Below are 8,904 nucleotides of genomic sequence, written 5' to 3'. Positions count from 1 at the left end.
ATCTTACGTGCGCCATCAGCAGCTTTACACTCTGTGTCATTAGTATACTTAACAGTATCCAGGCGCTTGCATCTATCCTCTGTACTCTTGTTAACACGCTGTTTGCGCTTACGTGCGGCATCGGCGGCTTTTCGCTCTGCATCATTACCATACTTTATATCAGACCTGATCTTACGTGCGCCATCAGCAGCTTTGGACTCTGTGTCATTAGTATACTTAACAGTATCCAGGCACTTGCATCTATCCTCTGTACTCTTGTTAACACGCTGTTTACGCTTACGTGCGGCATCGGCGGCTTTTCGCTCTGCATCATTACCATACTTTATATCAGACCTGATCTTACGTGCGCCATCAGCAGCTTTGGACTCTGTGTCATTAGTATACTTAACAGTATCCAGGCACTTGCATCTATCCTCTGTACTCTTGTTAACACGCTGTTTACGCTTACGTGCGGCATCGGCGGCTTTTCGCTCTGCATCATTACCATACTTTATATCAGACCTGATCTTACGTGCGCCATCAGCAGCTTTGGACTCTGTGTCATTAGTATACTTAACAGTATCCAGGCACTTGCATCTATCCTCTGTACTCTTGTGAACACGCTGTTTACGCTTACGTGCGGCATCGGCGGCTTTTCGCTCTGCATCATTACCATACTTTATATCAGACCTGATCTTACGTGCGCCATCAGCAGCTTTGGACTCTGTGTCATTACTATACTTAACAGTGTCCAGGCGCTTGCATCTATCCTCTGTACTCTTGTTAGCATGCTGTTTACGCTTACGTGCGGCATCGGCGTCTTTTTGCTCTGCATTATTAGTATACTTTATATCAGACCTAATCTTACGTGCGCCATCAGCAGCTTTGGGCTCTGTGTCATTAGTATCCTTACTATTAGAGCTCATGTTGGCTAAGCTAAACAGCTTTAAGCGTGGTGGTGGCAAACAACAGGTTAATAAGAGGCAGTGTCAGGTAGTAGGAAAATAGCCAGTTAATAATAGGCAATAGTTCTTTGCAGGAATACAGATATTAATAAATAGGCAGTTTATATTGCAGAGAAATTGCTGGGCAATAATGGACAATGTCCTTATGTGGCAAATAATAGAGCAATATACCCAGTGTGGCAAAGAAGAGGTTAATAAACGGCAGTCTCTCAGTATAACAGTCAGTGAATAATAGGCAGTATATGGAGAAAACACCAAACAAAAGTTCAAAATTGGTGTGAAAATGTCACTGAACCACTTCACAACTAAATATATATAGTTTTGGTAAATGGTATTATCATTTTTTTGACGAAATTCGGCAGGAGCTTGAAGAGCGACGTCACTGGGACCGCCTCCACGCAGTAGAAACTTGCTGTGAGGTAAAAATTCAAAAATCACACCAAAATGGCGGGCGGAGTGTGTCACAGTACGGCACATTTCTGACTGGTCGCTCGCGGCAGGCGGCAACCAATCAGAAAAGTGCCGCGCACCACGAAGGCATATATCTTTGTCCACCCTGAGCGGGTGTAGGACGCTGGTGACGTCACTTATCTCCGGACATTATCTCCGGACAAAGCCACGGAAGTTGGCACAAATTGCCGGAAGTAGTATTCTAGGCAATTATATATTAGATTGTCCTGTCACCAGCCATGTGTACGATTATCGGCCAAAAGCCTCTCTGGAACCAATAATCACCCCATGTAAAGGTATCTTTATAAGTTAAAGATTCAGAATACTATGACTTTTATCATATCCTGAACAGTCAAGTTTTTTATGAACCGTTAAGGTTTTCTGGTTGAAGTAAAAAAAACTCTGAGTGTTTACAGTTTGAAACCATAAAATGTTGAAAAATTATGTCATTCTTGAGTATATCACTCAATGGTGCTCATAAACGTGTCAAATTTGATCTATAATATACTTTAATATACGTTACTTTAATCTTTAATATACTTAAGAACAGGGCCCCAGACATCACACAGGGGGTCTGAAACACCGCACAGTGGTCCAAAATATCGCTGTGCTCTGCCTGGGGCCCCATATGCTGCCTGGGGCCCCTGTGCTCTGCCTGGGGCCCCTGTGCTCTGCCTGGGGCTCCATGTTCTGCCTGGGGCCCCTGTGCTCTGCCTGGGGCCACTGTGCTCTGCCTGAGGCCCCATATGCTGCCTGGGGCCCCTGTGCTCTGCCTGGGGCCCCATATGCTGCCTGGGGCCCCTGTGCTCTGCCTGGGGCCCCTGTGCTCTGCCTGGGGCCCCATGTTCTGCCTGGGGCCCCTGTGCTCTGCCTGGGGCCACTGTGCTCTGCCTGGGGCCCCATATGCTGCCTGGGGCCCCTGTGCTCTGCCTGGGGCCCCATATGCTGCCTGGGGCCCCTGTGCTCTGCCTGGGGCCCCATTTTCTGCCTGGGGCCACTGTGCTCTGCCTGGGGCCCCATAAGCTGCCTGGGGCCCCTGTGCTCTGCCTGGGACCACTGTGCTCTGCCTGGGGCCCCATATGCTGCCTGGGGCCCCTGTGCTCTGCCTGGGGCCACTGTGCTCTGCCTGGGGCCCCATGTTCTGCCTGGGGCCCCTGTGCTCTGCCTGGGGCCCCATATGCTGCCTGGGGCCCCTGTGCTCTGCCTGGGGCCCCATATGCTGCCTGGGGCCCCTGTGCTCTGCCTGGGGCCCCTGTGCTCTGCCTGGGGCCCCATGTTCTGCCTGGGGCCACTGTGCTCTGCCTGGGGCCCCATAGGCTGCCTGGGGCCCCTGTGCTCTGCCTGGGACCACTGTGCTCTGCCTGGGGCCCCATATGCTGCCTGGGGCCACTGTGCTCTGCCTGGGGCCACTGTGCTCTGCCTGGGGCCCCATATGCTGCCTGGAACCCCTGTGCTCTGCCTGGGGCCCCATATGCTGCCTGGGACCACTGTGCTCTGCCTGGGGCCCCATATGCTGCCTGGGCCCCTGTGCTCTGGCTGGGGCCACTGTGCTCTGCCTGGGGCCCCATATGCTGCCTGGGGCCCCTGTGCTCTGCCTGGGGCCCCTGTGCTCTGCCTGGGGCCCCATGTTCTGCCTGGGGCCCCTGTGCTCTGCCTGGGGCCCCTGTGCTCTGCCTGGGGCCCCATATGCTGCCTGGGGCCCCTGTGCTCTGCCTGGGGCCCCTGTGCTCTGCCTGGGGCCCCATGTTCTGCCTGGGGCCACTGTGCTCTGCCTGGGGCCCCATAGGCTGCCTGGGGCTCCTGTGCTCTGCCTGGGGCCACTGTGCTCTGCCTGGGGCCCCATAGGCTGCCTGGGGCCCCATATGCTGCCTGGGGCCCCTGTGCTCTGCCTGGGGCCCCATGTTCTGCCTGGGGCCCCTGTGCTCTGCCTGGGGCCACTGTGCTCTGCCTGGGGCCCCATATGCTGCCTGGGGCCCCTGTGCTCTGCCTGGGGCCCCATATGCTGCCTGGGGCCCCTGTGCTCTGCCTGGGGCCCCTGTGCTCTGCCTGGGGCCCCATGTTCTGCCTGGGGCCACTGTGCTCTGCCTGGGGCCCCATAAGCTGCCTGGGGCCCCTGTGCTCTGCCTGGGACCACTGTGCTCTGCCTGGGGCCCCATATGCTGCCTGGGGCCCCTGTGCTCTGCCTGGGGCCACTGTGCTCTGCCTGGGGCCCCATATGCTGCCTGGGGCCCCTGTGCTCTGCCTGGGGCCCCATATGCTGCCTGGGGCCCCTGTGCTCTGCCTGGGGCCCCTGTGCTCTGCCTGGGGCCCCATGTTCTGCCTGGGCGCCTGTGCTCTGCCTGGGGCCCCTGTGCTCTGCCTGGGGCCACTGTGCTCTGCCTGGGGCCCCATATGCTGCCTGGGGCCCCTGTGCTCTGCCTGGGGCCCCATATGCTGCCTGGGGCCCCTGTGCTCTGCCTGGGGCCCCATGTTCTGCCTGGGGCCACTGTGCTCTGCCTGGGGCCCCATAGGCTGCCTGGGGCCCCTGTGCTCTGCCTGGGACCACTGTGCTCTGCCTGGGGCCCCATATGCTGCCTGGGGCCCCTGTGCTCTGCCTGGGGCCACTGTGCTCTGCCTGGGGCCCCATATGCTGCCTGGGGCCCCTGTGCTCTGCCTGGGGCCCCATATGCTGCCTGGGGCCCCTGTGCTCTGCCTGGGACCACTGTGCTCTGCCTGGGGCCCCATATGCTGCCTGGGGCCACTGTGCTCTGCCTGGGGCCACTGTGCTCTGCCTGGGGCCCCATATGCTGCCTGGGGCCCCTGTGCTCTGCCTGGGGCCCCATATGCTGCCTGGGGCCCCTGTGCTCTGCCTGGGGCCCCATAGGCTGCCTGGGGCCCCTGTGCTCTGCCTGGGGCCCCATAGGCTGCCTGGGGCCCCTGTGCTCTACCTGGGACCACTGTGCTCTGCCTGGGGCCCTATATGCTGCCTGGAGCCCCTGTGCTCTGCCTGGGGCCACTGTGCTCTGCCTGGGGCCCCATATGCTGCCTGGGGCCCCTGTGCTCTGCCTGGGTGTAGGACACTGGTGACGTCACTTATCTCCGGACATTAGCTCCGGACATTAGCTCCGGACATTATCTCCGGACATTAGCTCCGGACAAAGCCACGGAAGTTGGCACAAATTGCAGGAAGTAGTATTCTAGGCAATTATATATTAGACAGGGACTTTTTATTTAAACATCCAATTGTGGAAATTATTATTATTACAATATCTATTAATTAAAATGCACTTTTGTTTGTGGGAAAACCCCTTTAAGGTACTTAGGAATTTATTAACATAACAATCACATTTTCTTCATTTACTTGAATTCCTGGAGATTCTCTCTGAGAACTGAGCACTTTTTGGCATAAGGGCCTCATGATTTGTTTTTATTTTTTGCACTGCTGCTTTCATAGAGCCAGAACCTTTTGTCTTCATTAACATATCTGTGTGAGGGTACCGTATGTTATTTTGCATTTTTTTTATATTTTTGTTATATTTTTTGTTTTATTTTTGTTATATTTTTAAACTCACAAATTTTACCATGTGGCATATGTATTTGTTTACCTTATATAAACATTTTTTTTTGTTTTACTGCATTTTCAATATAATAGCACACTTCATAGAAAATAAATATATTTATGTTGCCACAATCCAAGAGACGTAACTTTTTATTTATTTTTTTCAATTTAGCCCTATGCTGACTTGTTTTTTTTTGCAAGCCATGTGTAATATTTTTTATAGAACCATTGTCAAGTACCCATAAAGCATTAATTTACTTTTATTTATTTTTTTGGGTCGGTAGGGGATTAGAAATTAAACATTCTCTCATTATATCATTGTGCCATCTTTTTACATTTAAACCACTTGTGCATGAAGTAATTTAGTTTCTCTGTGCATGAAGTTTCTTTGACCTCACCAGCTCCGTTAGGGATGGACCTAAGACTATTGACACACTATTCTGTCAAAAGGCAGGAAAAGGTTAAGGTCACTTTCTCATACCAGAGTATTGGTCACTGTTTTGATTAGTATTTGCAATGGTGAAATCACACTGGCCACATGGAAGCAAAACGCCGCCTACTGCGATCACAAATGGCTGTACAATTTTAAAACAAATTCAGATGAACAATGGTCAACTTGTAACAAAATTCCAAGCTAAATTGAATACAAAAGCAGAGCAAATTGTGTAAATCAGTATCAGTAATTGATCCCAATGTTCTTCAAGCGTGCAGGTAAAAACCAGTATAAAGCAGGATCAGGGCCGGCTCCAGGTTTTCATGGGCCCTTGGGCGACAGAACCTCAGTGGGCCCCCTTGTGGAGCAAATCATGTGGCGACGGTAAAACAGCAGGGACCACAGAGACCCAAATATTTTATTTAGAAAAAAACTATGTAAACTTTATAAAAACACTAGTGCAAAATAGAGAAAGTGCAATATATCAGGGAAACTTTTGATAAATTTGCTTCTCTGTAAGTTGTAAAAGACTTTTTTGACTTTTTTGTAAAAGACATTCAAAGACTGCCGCAAGGAACACGGACATGCTGCGATCTTAAAAGAAGCGCCACATGTCCGGAGTCGCAGGGCCGCCGGGTGCGTGTTACCACGCATAGCGGAGACGGGATTTCATAAAATCCCCTTCACTATGCTGGAACATCTGGACGCTGCGTGTTTGACGCTGTGGCCCCACGCAGCGTCAAACACGCAGCGTTTACTTAACGTGGACACATACCCTAACCGTTCCCATCACCAGATCACACATCTAGCCGGCAGCTTTTGTTTTGGCCAAAAGATTTTGTAAGCCGCCACCATAACACGGTAGACTCTTTTGGTGAGGCCCTACTCTGCTGTAACCTATTAAATATTTGTTAAAATATGCAATACAATTTAGGTATATTTTTATTTATTTTTCAATTTTTAAAATGACCAATAATATCACATAAAAAGAACAAATACCGCTACACCATGACCAGATGACATATTACCACCACAGTGATCGAATAATATCACATACAAAGAACAAATACCGCTACACCATGACCAGATGACATATTACCACCACAGTGATCGAATAGTATCACATACAAGGGACAAATACCGCAACACCATGTCCAGACCACATATTACCACCACATAGTGACTGAATACTACAATTCTGATCAGTAATAAAAAAAAAGCACCACACTATCACCATCAGTGCCATTATACACAGGAGATCTGTACTTAGTATGCAGTGTCTGTGTAGAGGTAATACAGTGATCACTAGTGAGATTATACACAGGAGCTCTGTATATAGTATACAGTGTATAGTGTCAGTGTATAGGTAACACTGACTTACCAGTGACGTCTCTAGGTTAAGTCCTTCATCTTTCATCCAGCACAGACCGCCATCATGTCTTCCAGCCAGGACTCGTCTCTGCAGGAAATAACAGAGTTATCTCGCGCTCCGCTTGTAGAACACATTACTTAATTTTTCCGAACTTCTACATTACACCGCATAAAGAAAAAGAGGCGACATAGTGTCACTCTACACAGTAACAGGACCGCCCCCTCATTTAAAACAGTGTCCTCAAAAAATAAATACATCACTGCAGTAATAATATCCCTTAATTAGTCCCTATGGTAATAATATTCCCCATCCTGGCCCCCGTGTGTCTCATTCCTGGCGTCAGCCATATGTTCTCCCATCCTGCCCTCATGAGTATCCTTTCTGCACCATATGATCTCCCCATCCTGCCCCATCTGTCTCCATCGTATCCATCCTGCCCCATGATCCTGCCCCATCTGTCTCCAATCCTGCCTCCAGTGTCTCCAATCATGCCCGTATCACCATTCTGCCCCGTCTCCAATCAGGCCCCCATTTCTGCAATCATGCCCCCTGTGTCTAAATTCTGCCCCATCTGTTTCCATTCCTGCCCCAGTGTCTCCAGTCATGCCCCAGTGTCTCCAGTCATGCCGCCATGTCTGTCATCCTGCCCCTTGTCTCCAATCATGCCGTTTCTCCTTTCTGCCCCCGTGTCCAGCTTTCTGCCCCCGTGTCCAGCGCTCTGCCCCCTCCTGTGTCCAGCGCTCTGCCCCCTCCTGTGTCCAGCGCTCTGCCCCCTCCTGTGTCCAGCGCTCTGCCCCCTCCTGTGTCCAGCGCTCTGCCCCCTCCTGTGTCCAGCGTTCTGCCCCCTCCTGTGTCCAGCGTTCTGCCCCCTCCTGTGTCCAGCGTTCTGCCCCCTCCTGTGTCCAGCGTTCTGCCCCCTCCTGTGTCCAGCGTTCTGCCCCCTCCTGTGTCCAGCGTTCTGCCCCCTCCTGTGTCCAGCGTTCTGCCCCCTCCTGTGTCCAGCGTTCTGCCCCCTCCTAAAAGTAAAAAAAAAAAAACACTACATACTCACCGTCTGTTGCCCGTCACGTCCCCTGGAGCTTGCCGTACTGACTGTCTCAGCGCCGTCCGGCCGTAAAGCAGAGCCCAGCGGTGAACCTGCAGTAACAGCGGTTCACCGCTGGGCACCGCTGTTACGGCCGGCCGGTGCTGAGACACAGTCAGTGCGGCAAGCGCCGAGGGACATGAAGGACGACAGAAGGTGCGTATGTAGTGTTTTTTTTTTTTTTACATGGGGACTTCGGCATCGCTGAAGACAGTTTCAGCGATGCCGAAGTCGCTTGGTCGCTGGAGAGAGCTGTCTGTGTGACAGCTCCCCAGCGACCACACAGCAACTTAGTAAGATTCAGCCTGAATCCCACCCCTGTGGGCGGGGCTTTCAGCGGGGACTCCGTCTCCTCCGTCCCCTCTGTCTCTGGATCGGCGAGTCGGCGGCCAGTCCCAAGTAAGAAAAAAAAAATAAAAAAAAATTGCCGTCGGATCCTAGGGGGGCCCCCAGAAGTCAGGGGGCCCCGGCATCTGCCCGACCCTGCCGTCCGCTGACGCCGGCCCTGAGCAGGATTCACATGTAAGGAAATGGACAAGAGAGAAGAATACAGTTAAAGTTGATGCCTAGCTGACTAATTGTAAGCAAACACTGCCATCTGCTAGTCAAAGGTGAAAGTGAAAGTAAAGAAAGAATTACAGTGGTAGGAACCTATTAGTGGGAACTTATGCTCCCAGAGGAGGAAACTAAAGATGACACCAGGTCAAGTGATACCTGTGTCGCAGTTACTAATTATAAAAGACCTGGCTGGGCCGAGAAGAGGTAGTTGGCTTCAGAACCTATACGAGGACAGATCGCATGGCTGATAGGTGGGTCTACAGCCACAATCGCCACAGAAGGGGCCGAGAGTAATCAGATGCCGAAAAAGCCCTGAGCTGTGAGGAAGATCCATAAGCAGCGCCAGTAGAAGGTCCGCGCCCTGTGGGTGTGGGTTGGGGTTGTACTTCAGGGAACGGAGATGATCAGTGCGACGAGCACGTTGTATACCCAGTGACTCACATAACTATGACTTCCAGCCTAGCGGGAAACACTGGTGATCCCCATTAGGGCCAATGTAATGATTGGAGGTGTTTATAGAGCCTA

At 51.8% G+C, this 8,904-nt stretch overlaps 1 long non-coding RNA gene across 1 annotated transcript; it reads right to left on the bottom strand.

Moving 5' to 3' along the window:
- Window positions 1-5,677: 5,677 nt before the first annotated feature.
- Window positions 5,678-8,330, bottom strand: LOC143818106 (uncharacterized). Its single transcript, XR_013224317.1, has 3 exons — window positions 7,789-8,330; window positions 6,747-6,824; window positions 5,678-5,723 (listed from the first exon to the last, which is right to left on the bottom strand). It is a non-coding gene; the product is annotated as an uncharacterized LOC143818106 (long non-coding RNA).
- Window positions 8,331-8,904: the final 574 nt, after the last annotated feature.

This window comes from Ranitomeya variabilis, chromosome 3, assembly GCF_051348905.1.
Source record: "Ranitomeya variabilis isolate aRanVar5 chromosome 3, aRanVar5.hap1, whole genome shotgun sequence".
Taxonomy (NCBI): domain Eukaryota; kingdom Metazoa; phylum Chordata; class Amphibia; order Anura; family Dendrobatidae; genus Ranitomeya; species Ranitomeya variabilis.
The sequence above is the reverse complement of the archived record's forward strand: the minus strand, read 5'-3'. Positions and strand labels throughout refer to the sequence as shown.